General features: G+C 36.3%; 1 protein-coding gene across 1 annotated transcript in view; it reads right to left on the bottom strand.

The window, feature by feature from the left end:
• Window positions 1–3,329, bottom strand: part of LRRC32 (leucine rich repeat containing 32) — a 96,336-nt gene extending 93,007 nt beyond the window's left edge. The window contains exon 1 of the mRNA XM_053708697.1: window positions 3,193–3,329. The gene's annotated coding sequence lies outside the window, so the exon portion shown is untranslated. The remainder of the gene's footprint in view (window positions 1–3,192) is intronic.
• Between the last annotated feature and the right edge of the window lie 9,424 nt (window positions 3,330–12,753).

The raw sequence follows: 12,753 nt of genomic DNA, 5'->3' as shown, positions 1-12,753 counted from the left end.
AGAATGTAAGTTTATGTGCCGACCCATTTTTGGTGAACAACTTGGGTTGTTCTTGCTGATTGGTGGATAAATTCGCCCACCAATAAAAAAGTGCTATCCATGGTCTGAACCCAAAAAAATAGCTTAGATGCCTTCTTTTTCAAATAAAGATAGCAAGAGAACGAAGAAAAAATGATAATAGGAGTAAATAAGAAAGTTGCTTAAAATTACATGCTCTATCTGTAGCACAAAAGAAAATATTTGGGTTCAGTGTCACTTTAAAGGGATATGAACCCAAAAATGATGTTTAGTGAGTCAGACAGAGCATAACATTATAAAGATGTTTTCAGTTTACTTTTATTATCAAATTTGCTTCGTTCCCATGGTATTCTTTGTTGAAGAGATACTTAGGTAGGCGTCTATAGCTCTACATGGCAGAAATAGTGCTGCTATCTATTGCTGTTGCAAATCAATAATATTCTTACAAAACTGCTGCCATATAGTGCTCCAGACACGTGCACACTCCTGAGCTTACATTTCTGCTTTTTACCAAAAGATACCAAGAGAGCAAATAAAGTTTGATAATAGAAATACATTAGAAAGTTATTTAAACCTGCTCTATCTGAATCATGAAATATTTTTGGGGGGTTTCATGTCCCTTTAAGAGCAATGCATTGCCACCCCTGAAAACACATGCAGTAATAGGTGGGTATGTGCATATGCCACTCCCTATTCACTGAACAATCATTTCTTGTTTATTAGTGGAAATGCAGGAAAATGTATCAAGGTAAGCAGCTGATAAGACTTCATTATATTCAAAGCTCTTGCAAGAACATCATTTCAATAGAGGTGCAGTCTCTCTCCCCCACTCTCGCTGAGGTTGATTTCTGCTGATTCCTCTTGCTTACATAGTTTTTCTATAACCAATACTGAAGCACTGGAATTTTCAGTATAGTTACAGTTTTCAACAAACAAAAACAGCTATTTCAAATGACAAAATAAAGATAATGTAGCTATTTGTAATAGATTAATACACTCCAGCAGGTACAATAGATTATTGGGAACACATTAAACAGGAGAACATTTTCTAGTACAATGTCACTTTAACTATGTGTCGAGTTATACACAAAGCAAAGAGCTTTTGTTAGGATAATAAAATGCTAAGCAAATTACAGCAGTTTACTATTAAACTAGAGTTCTCCTTCAAAAAGCTCTTCTAGTGACCAATACTTTTAATAACTGATGACATAAAAAAAATCTACTGCAATATAAAAAAATCACCCCTTTAATAATCAAATTATTATTACATTTTTGTTATTATAAAGGAAGATTACACTTATTTATTATTATTAATGTGAAAGAATATTTTTTGGATTTAACAATGTTGGTACAAACAAACAAATCTGGAATTCCAGAATTTCAACTTTTATGATGATTTCAAAGGATAACAGTAATTCATAGATCTTTATTTTACAGAGTGCAATCCAATAGTGCCAATTTAAAGGAACATGAAACTCAAAATAAATCTGCCATGATTCAGATAGAGCATGCAGTTGTAAACAATTTTCCTTTTTCCTTTTCTTATCAAATCAGCTTTATAGTATCCTGAAGAACATACATAGGCTCAGGTGTGGGCATGTGTCCTGAGAACTATATGACAGCAGTGGTTGTAACAATCTTTTTAATAGACATGTGCACGGGGGAAATTTTTTTTTTGGATTTTGTAAGACATTCTGTTGTCCGAATGTTGTCCATGCAGATATTCAGTTTTGGACAAGTATTGAATTCTGCTTTGTTACCATTATTTCCAATGGGAACAACTAATATAGACAATTAAAGGGATACTGAACACAAATATTTATTTCATGATTCAGATAGAACATGCAATTTTAAGCAACTTTATAGTTTACTCCTTTTATCAATTTTTATTTGTTCTCTTGTTATCTTCTTGAAAAATCAAGAATGTAAGCTTAGGAGTCGGCCCATTTGTGGTTCAGCACCTGGGTAGCACTTGCTGATTGGTGGATAAATGCAGTCACCAATCAGCAAGCGCTACCCAGGGTGCTGAACCAAAGATGGGCCGGCTTGTATGATACCAAGAAAAGAAAAATTGATAATAGGAGTAAATTAGAAAGTTTCTTAAAATTGCATGCTCTATCTGAATCATGAAAGAAAAAAATTGGGTTCAGTATCCCTTTAAAATAAACAAAAAATCTTACATTATAGGATTCAAACAAATAAAATAACCTATTTTTTCAATGTTAACCCCTTAAGGACAAGGCCAATTTTCAATTTCTTTCCCTTAAAGGGACACTGAACCCAATTTTTTTCTTTTGTGATTCGGATAGAGCATGCAATTTTAAGCAACTTTCTAATTTACTCCTATTATCACTTTTCTTCTTTCTCTTGCTATCTTTATTTGAAAAAGAATGCATCTAAGTGGTTTTTTTTGGTTCAGAACTCTGGACAGCACTTTTTATTGGCGGATAAATGTATCCACCAATCAGCAAGAACAACCCAGGTTGTTCACCAAAAATGGGCCGGCATCTAAACTTACATTCTTGCATTTCAAATAAAGATACCAAGTGAATGAAGAAAATTTGATAATAGGAGTAAATTAGAAAGTTGCTTAAAATGTCATGCTCTATCTGAATCACAAAAGAAAAAAATTGGGTTTAGTGTCCCCTTCAATCTCTTTGTACACTATGTTTTATATTTAGTTACTAAAATATAACAATGCAAGTATATTATCATATAATAAATAAAACCATATTATACCAACATATATATATATAAAACAACATGATACACTTAGACATCTTATCAGCATTTATCTCTGATAGCAACTAGTGGTCGTCTCTTGCGCTAGACTGATGCATTTTATTTTGATGTTTGGCATTAACCACTTTGCTGCCAGTTACAACACATTTCATTTCACAGTGCACTTTCAAGAAATACATTGATTATATTTTGGCTGATCCAAAAATGCATCCAGTGTAAAATGAATATATGTGTGTTTTTTGTAATTTATTTCAGCTCACTATAATAAAATCTATATTTATCACCATACAAATATACCACAACAATCACAGCAATAAAAAAATCTATTGGTTTCATGGTTCAGGAAGGTATTTTAAGAATTCAAAGAAGTTATTGAAATCACTATTTTACATTTGTCCTATAAAACAATGCAAGTAGAAATTATAGGTTTACCTTATCTAAAATAGAAGTTTGTTTCTTTCCAGGATCTTTGAAGAAATAATTTTGTAAGTTTCTTAAATTCATTCATCACTGTTGCTTGCTGTCCCTATAGGAGAAGCGTCAATGGAAACTTCTGAACAGGAACTAAGACATTTTAAGGGAAAAATCCTAGTATCCATATATGGGACTCTGTCTGTTTTCATTTACTTAAACTGCAGGATGTGAGCTAGGTCTTAGTGCTAGTAGTGTTAACTTATCCTCTGATTCTTGCTATAAACCATGAGGGATATATTTAATTGCAGGGCACCCTCTCCCTTTTATTTTTATTATGATTATTTTTGTTTTAATGGAACATAAAATAAAGTCTATGGTTTTAAAAAATACAGTAACAAAAAAAAAAAGAGATTGTTACCTTCTAACTAAGGGTTAAATTACAAGTGGCGATCTAATGATAGTGCAGCTTGATATTACAAGTTCATGGTAAATCACATTTACCAAAGATGTTCTAGTACAGCCGACAACGCTTTTGCGCAACCTATACTTTCAATGGATTACAAGTTGAAAGTTATAGTTTGCGCTTGATTGAAAGCCAAAATTGCGCTAGAATATATTGCACAGCTTTAGACCAGAAGTAAAGTGTAAGGGTTAAAAAAAAATGCATAAAACACATCAAAAACAAATTCAAATAACATATTACATTCATATAATTTAAATATTAGTAAAAAAATGTTTTTTGAAATGGGTTAAAAGGGATATATGTATATGTCAAGGTGTTTGACTGGAAAGGGCTCCAATGTATACAATATAAATATATATATATGTGTCTAAATATGTGTACATGTGTATGTATATATGTTTATATACGTGTACACGTGTATTTATCTATACTATAATTGCGTTTGTAATGTCCGCAGTTGCGCATGCATCCTCAATGGAATGTTAGCAGAGCGAGGTAGCCAACAGAATGTTGGCTGCGTGCGCAGCCAAAATAATTCACCTGGATGCAGTGAAGCTGCATCCCGGTGGAGTCTGAAAATGGCAGGGTGGTACCACCCTGCCATTTTGGGAATCCACCATGCTACTAATAAAGCTCTGGCCAATTAAGGCATTTCTCTAATCTTTCCAGGATCTTGCAGTATAGTCACAGGTTGGGAAGTCAACCCGCTGCCCCCTCCATAGCTTCCCTGGATAGGGCAAAAGCACCAGTTTACATGGACTGCCCTGGTCCAACCAGTGAAACTACAACTCAGCCCAACTCTGCCTATGGCACAGACCTACCCTCTCATGGCTTTACCCACAAAACAGGGGTTGGCTGTAACTTTTCTGTTCAGGAAATATTGAGAAGTATGAGCTCAAGACAGATAATAAGCACTTGCACTTACCATTAAATCACTGTATGCAAAGTTATAGAGTAAGGGCTCTGAATCCTGCAGAATGCATTAAGTGGGGAGTGAAAAAACACACAGTTTTCAGGGTAAATTGCAGGAAAAGCAAGCAAAATAAATAATGATAGTGATCACAAATGTTTTTACCTAAACCTTACACTTTTACAGGGTTATTTTTCTCCTAAGAAATACAACAGCTAACATAAGGGCCTATCATTCTGCAATGAAATCTCTATACAGATGAAATCGCCATTTTGTTTTTCATTAATTATGGGCATTTTATTTTTCGATGAAACAACTTCAAGATTAACAAGGTAAATAACGATTTTGGACTAGATTACAAGTGGATCGCTAATTTATCGAGCCCGCAAACGGGCAAATTTGACCTTTTTGCGGGCGCACAATAAATAATCAGCCATTACAAGTGGCTGGTTATTGCTACCGAGAGCTCCCAGTAGCAATTAGCGCTTATAAAATTAACCAGAGATCAGATCTCTGGTTAATTTTATAAATGTGCCCAAATGCCCCCAAAATACAGTGTAGTGTATTTTATTAAAAAATACAAATTGTAGCATTTTTATTTTTAATTAAATATCTACACTAGGAAGTATTTGGGGGGTAAAGGTGGCGGGAATGGGGTGTTAGAAAATAAAACGACAATGAAAAGTGCCTTTACATTGCGGTCTATGGGAACTGTGTGTTCCCAGTAAACATATATACATATATAAGGTGGCCCTCGTTTTACAACAGTTCAATTTACACCATTTCAGAATAACAACCTTTTTTTCCAGTCATGTGACTGCTATTGAAAAGCATTGAGAAGCAGTGCATTTACTAAAATAGCCAGTAGGTGGAGCTGTCAGCTTGTGCTGCAGCAAAGCAGGGCAAGCTGAAATTAATCAGTTTATCCAGATCTGAGCTATCAAGCAAATTTCAGAGGAACAAGATCTTCCTGTCTATAAATCAGTCCAGATTGGAATGCATAGAAAGAACTGTTTCAAGAAAAATGCAAGTGAAGTCTGTGTTGTGTGGTTATTTTATTAGGTTTATAATGCTGTCTAGCATTTAAAGTCTTCATTCCAAAGCTTTTAACATAATGTATTAGGTGTTACTTATGACAATTTTGAGAGGGGCCTGGAACCTATCTCCCTCACTTCCCATTGACTTACATTATAAACTGGATTTCAATTTACAACGGTTTCGATTTACAACCATTCCTTCTGGAACCTAACCCCAGCGTAAACTGAGGGCTACCTGTATTTATCTGTTAATATGTGTATATAGACATATTAACACATAAATATATATGTATATAAGCATATACATATATATTTACTAGCTGCCATCGCTGCGCTACTTACCCCCTTTGCTGCGCTTTGGTTCTGTGCCATGTATGACGGCATCAGAATGAGGCTCCAATTGGACCCTTTGGAAGCGCGCTCTCGTGAGCACAATACTTCCCAGCAATGCAAACTTGTAATACCAGCGCACATTAGCGTTTTAAAGAAACCAATATTTAGCACTCCACTTGTAATCTGGCCCTTTGTGTTGTTTTTGGGAGATTTAGGGCATTAACATCCGAAGCATTTTGGGATTGTAATAACTGGAAAAACACACTAGACAAAGTTAAAATATAATTCTCTGCAAAAAAACACATGCACATGGGATCAACTCCTTAATATGAAATTACATGTTCAGCTTAAAGGGACATGAAACCCAAAATTGTTCTTTAATGATTCAGATAGAGCATGCAATTTTAAACAACTTTCCATTTTACTGATGTTATCTAATTTGCTTCATTCTCTTGGTATCATTTGTTGAAAAGCATACCTGGGTAGGATAAGGAGCTGGGAGCTTACTGCTTATTGATGGCTATGCATATATGCCTCTTGTGATTGGCTTACCAATGTGTACAGCTCCCTAAAGTGCAATGCTGCATCTTCAAGATTGGACACCAAGAGAATAGAAGAAAACTGTAAAATTGTTTAGAAATGTATGCCCTATCTGAATCATGACAAAAAAATGGGGTTCATGTCCCTTTAAAGTGAACTAACTACATAGTAATATCCTCATATTACAATCAAATAAAACTAATGATAGAAAAATATGTTTTGTTCTTACACTTATGGCTAAGAAACTCACAATTCTTGGAATGTTCTTCAAATTCCATATTTCCAAGAAAAAAACTTCTCCGTAAATTAAAAATAAATTATTTGGGAAAAGAGTAAGGGAAGAAAATGCTTATAAAATATCTTACAGCTGAGATTCAAAATCCCCCTGTCAACTGTTGAATTCCTGATGTCAAACAAATGCAGACAATTAGCAGAGGTGTGGGATAAAACAGTGCTACAGACTCACAAAACTAATGAATTATCAAGGAGCTTTTATACTTCAGATAGAATCTACTTGAAAGTAAGATGTATTATTTTGTTTAGCAAATCCAAGAAACTAAAAGTCATTTCTGTTTTATGGATTATTTTGTTGTGGGAGTATTCAAAAAGTCACACAGATTTATATGCTTTTGGCTCTAGTAGGCCCAATAGAATATACATTTTATGAAATCTAGGCAAATGTAAAAAAAAAGCATTTATTTTAAAGAAACATATAAATGACAGGACAGATTTTATTCCACTCATTTAAATTTAAATGTCAAACGTCCACTCATCCCTACAGTGCTTTGCAGCCAAAGAGGTTTAACACTTTTCCTTTAATGATCTATAGCGTAAGCATTGTGCAATTGCTATTATAGCGACACTTAACTATAACATTTGTTTACCCTTAATGTCTTTTTATACCTAATACAGAGTATTAATTGTTCCGTTGTGTTTATTTCTGTATTTGAAATAGTTTTTTTGTCATTAAAATCATCACCTAAGACATACAGTACCCATAATAATGGGCTGAGCCTGCCAGTAAAACAGACCTGTTAATGGTATTTATGTTAGGTACTGAAATTCTAATTATGGCTAGGGGGCTTGAAAAAGCACAACCAGGTATTTCACATGCAAAATATCTGTCTCCCTCATACCTTCCAATGATAGATTAATTAGTCTTCTCTTTAGATAGCTTTTCTACAGAGAAAATGTTTGTTACTCATATATTCTGTATAGGGGGGATACTACAGACTAAAGCTATTTCAAATAACAAATACAGGTAATGTAGCTTTTTTTGCAAACAATTAAATACACTCCAGAAGCTAAAATGGACCATTGGGAACACATTAAATGAGAGTTCAATGCCCCTTTAATATGAAGCTATAAGCCAGACAGAAAACCTCATTTATTTGAAGTGAATTATAGCTTCAATGTACAAATGATTTGCAGCAAAAAAAAAGGTGAATCAATGCAATGAGTACTATAAACCTCTTCTAAAAACAACTGTAATTATTTCCTTATGGATGTGAACTACAGAGTTCGGTTACTGTTGATTTGACTTATTCATTAATGGACTATTTGCCAAAGCTGGGATTGCAGCATCAATTTGTGGCTATTGAGATGGATTTTTTTGGTGGAGCACAGAATTCTTTTCGTTATATTGAACTATCATAACATGAAATGATTTAATGAATGGAATTATTGGATTCCAGTGCACCACAGTGTTCATTACTATGTTAAAAGAAAGCTGCACGTCACAGATTTACACTGAAAATCCTATGATTAATAAACTTTCCCTAGATAAATAAAAAAAACAGTATTAATTCAAAGCAGACATGTCCCTCACAGAGAGGTCTAATGAGAAATCTACCATTTATATTGGAAAAATGCTGTAGTGAATGTGGTTTATGTTATGTGAAGTACATTTAACCACTTCCAATAAGTATTATGAGAATGGGTCGTCATACAAACCTCTAGCTGTGAGCAATATAATGATGGCTAGATTATTGCATACCTTTTATAGCATACCTACAAGAACATAGTTAATATGACAATAAAATAAAATGAAAAATCTCTTAAATTGCAAGTTCTTTCTGAATCATGAAAGTCTTATTTCGGCTTGTATGTCCCTTTAAACTGAACATAAAGTATTCTTGAATATATTCCTCAGAAATTAAATAATGACATTGCAAAAGATCTGTGTACAAATAGGGGCCAGATTACAAGTGGAGCGCAAATGTGAGGTGGTATTACAAGTTAGGTGCAAGTGATCACGTTTACTTTCAACTCGTAATACCAGTGGTAAACCTGACGAGTGCAAAAATTTGCAATAAACCCCTTATCTCTTGCGCGCAAGAGTTTATGCACCTTCAGGTTAATCTGAAATTCTTACACCTAAATCTCATACTTAGAAAACAACTTTCTTGAAATGTTATGTTTTTACTTTATATGCTCATTTTGTTTTCCGAAATGTACAATTAATAGTGATTTACTATGTGTTTACCATGTATTTATAGGCAAAATACATATAATAATATTTACCACTCAATGCAGTAGAATTGCATAATTAACACATGCATAATAAAAAGACAACAATTTAACACCTACTCTGAATTTCAAATAAACAGTAGATTTTTTCTGACAAATGTATTTTTTCCTCACATTTTCTGGCCCCCTATATCATGTGACAGACATCAGCCAATCACAGACTAGTATACATTTACCCTGTTAGCTTGTGCAGATGCTCAGCACGATCGTGTTCCCCATAAAGTGTGAATATAAAAAGTGCAAAATTTGATAATGGAAGTAAATTAGAATGTGTCTTAAAACTGCGTGCTCTATCTCAATCATTAAAGTTTATTTTAACTTGAGTGTCCCTTTAAAGCAAGTCATTTATATTGAAACTGAAAAACCACAAACCTCTAACCGACACATTGGGAGTTAGTAAAAAAATAAAAATAAAAAGTGATGACACAGGGAACAAGTAAGGCGCGTGGGAGGTGGGTGTTCCAACACTTACCTAACTAGATAATACTGGGAATTAAATTAACATAGATTCATATGCTGCCGCAGCCATAACCTCTGCCCCATTCCAGCCTATTAGTATTTGCCATGCAAATCTTTGAAATCACCTTAAATGTTTTTTTCTTTCTTTTCTATGGCATTCTATTACATTAGAAGCATGGGTGTTTGAATAAATGATATCTGCAATAAATAAGGACACTTCAGGCTTTTAAGGACAGGGAGGCGAAAGGCAGTGGATCACTGTGTTTGTTGGCTGGAGTTGCAATAGGCGGGGCGGGGCTGCAGGTTTGACATAGATTGGACTAGAGCATGTTGTGGTGGGATTGGGTGGAGTCATTGTTTGCCATGGGCGGAGCTGGGGTAGTTTAGAAGCGGGGACAATTGCCCTGAGGAGGGAGATGCAGGAGACACAGTGATCAGACCTCCCAGCCACTCTGTATACAATTAGGAGAAAGAAAAGAATATGACGTTTTTTTGCAGACTTTTTACTGGGTTTTCTCTGAGATATGTCAGACTCTGGTTACACAGAGACATAGGGGCATATTTATCAAACTCTGAATGGAGCTTGATGCCCCGTGTTTCTGGCGAGCCTGCAGGCTTGACAGAAAAAGCAGTTATGAAGCAGCGGTCATAAAGACCGCTGCTCCATAACCTGTCCGCCTGCTCTGAGCCGGTGGACAGACATCGCCGGAAATCAACCCAATCGAGTACGATCGGGTTGATTGACACCCCCCTGCTGGTGGCCTATTGGCCGCGAGTCTGCAGGGGGTGGCGTTGCACCAGCAGCTCTTGTTAGCTGCTGGTGCAATGCTGAATACGGCAAACGTATTGCTCGCCGTATTCAGCGAGGTCTGTCGGACCTGATCCGCACTGTCGGATCAGGTCCGATAGAACTTGATAACTATGGACCATAGGGTTCGATTTATCAAAACCCTACGACTGCAAGTTCTCACAAGAACTTGCTCGCCGTAATTTAACTAGCAGCGGTCACCAGACCGCCGCTTCCCTAACCTCTTGGCCACCTTTAAGGTGGCGAAATTCAATCTCTGCGGACGAGTCTGACCAAGGAGATTGACAGCTCCTGCCCGCACATGATTGGCTGTGCACGGGCAGGGGGCGGGATTGCATGAGAGCGCAAAATTGTGCTCATGTGCAATGGTGATTACCTGCGGGTAATTTCGCCCCGCCACAGGCAAGCTGAGGCATACAGGGGCGCGTATACGCGACCCTGTATGCCTCAGTTTTGATAAATCTAGCCAATAGTATGCACAGCCAGTACAAAAGAAAACAATTAAACATGCTCATATTGATGATGGGTGCACATGTGCTTGTTTTCACTTTATGGGACAGCTAAATTATTATTTTTAAGTTAAAGGGGCATGAAACCCCAATTTTATAAACTTTCTAATTCACTTTTATTATCTAATTTGTTTAATTCTTTTTATATCATTTGTTGAAAAAACATACCTTGGTAGGCTCAAGAGCAGTAATGCAAGACTGGGAGCTAGCTGCTGATAGCCATACAGTCTTCTTGTCATTGGCTCACTTTGGCTAAATGTTAAATCCAATAATTGAGAAAAAAATTATTTGAAAAATATTTATTTTTTTATTGGAATTCTGCTGATCTTAGTGAATGCAACGTATCTGATGGGTTTTCAAAGTGCACAGTAATCAGGAACTATTAGAAAACCACAGGTGTACTGTTTTTTCTTTTCTATATTTTGGACTGCCCCCCTTTTTTGTAAAGTCTACAAAAATCAATAAAAAGGGCTATTTTAATACCGCAAACTTTTCCTGTAATGAGCCAGATATTACAAGTGGTGAGTTAAGTGTTGTACTTGAGCACAGCAAAGAATAGTGCTGAAATATGTAGTATTTTTGGAGACCTGAATTACAGCGTTAACACTTGAATACACACAAAACGCCTGTAAATTAAATGGAAAAAAACTATTTCACTTATATTTATACATATTAAATGTAAAATAAAGGTTTACTAATTGAAATTTTTTTTTTTAATAATGTGTGTGTGTGTGTGCTCATGTATAAGTGTGCATGTATATATGTGTGTGAGCAGTGTTTTCAATATATATTTCAGTTCCTTACCACAAATTTAAAGTTAGTGAAGAACTCTACTATTTGACCTTTGGCTGAGCGCACCATCAACTTAGAGCTCCCTCGGTTTAGCACTCATGTGATAGTTGAGTTTTTCAGTGCACCCACAATATAAGTCTATTATGTGAGGGATTTAGCTCACACTATCTGACATGCAGATTTTAGTGCGCCCCAGACTTTTGTTCAAGCGCTAATATATTACTTTGAACTTGTAATATTATTATTATTATTATTATTATTAACAGGTATTTGTAGAGCGCCAACAGATTCCGCATCGCTGTAAACATAGTCGATGTACAGGATAGCTTTTGTAGGGGTCAAGTGGGTAGAGGGCCCTGCGAGAGTTTCACTTTTGTAGTCGGCTCTTATGAAGCGATCTGTAAACAGCTGGGCCCATAGGCTTACACTCTAAGGGGCTCAAGGGGAAAGCAGTGGAGTTAGGAAAGGTTAGTGTTGGTTGTATGCATCCCTGAATAGTAGAGTTTTTAGGGAGTGCTTGAAACTGTTAAAACTAGGGGAGAGTCTTATGGAGCGAGGCAGGGAATTCCACAAGTTGGGGGCCAGTCTGGAGAAGTCCTATAAGCGGGAATGTGAAGAAGTAACAAGAGAGGAGGAGAGGAGGAGATCCTGAGCTGATCGAAGGGGACGGGAGGGAGAGTATCTAGAGACAAGTTCTGAGATGTAGGGGGGAGCAGTGCAAATTGAGAGCTTTATATGTCAGGGTGAGGATTTTATGTTTAATCCTAGAGGCAAGAGGAAGCCAGTGAAGGGATTGGCAGAGAGGTGCAGCAGATGAAGAGCGACGAGTAAGGAAGATGAGCCTGGCAGAGGCATTCATAATGGATTGTAAAGGAGCTATGCGGCAGCTAGGTAGACCAGAGAGGACGGAGTTGCAGTAGTCGAGGCGGGAGAGGATGAGAGAGTGGATTAAAATCTTGGTTGTATCTTGTGTAAGGAAATGTCTAATATTAGCGATGTTTTTAAGGTGGAAGCGGCAGGCTTTAGCCAAGGACTGAATGTGAGGAGTGAAGGAAAGATCTGAGTCAAGTGTGACCCCAAGACATCGGGCATGCGGGGTAGGGGTAATGATGGAATTATCAACAGTTATAGAAATTTTGGGGGTGGAGACATTGGAAGAAGGGGGAAAAATAAGGAGTTCAGTTTTGGAGAGATTTGGC

This window comes from Bombina bombina, chromosome 3, assembly GCF_027579735.1.
Source record: "Bombina bombina isolate aBomBom1 chromosome 3, aBomBom1.pri, whole genome shotgun sequence".
In the NCBI taxonomy this organism is placed as follows: Eukaryota; Metazoa; Chordata; class Amphibia; order Anura; family Bombinatoridae; genus Bombina; species Bombina bombina.
This window is presented reverse-complemented; position numbering and strand designations above follow the sequence as displayed.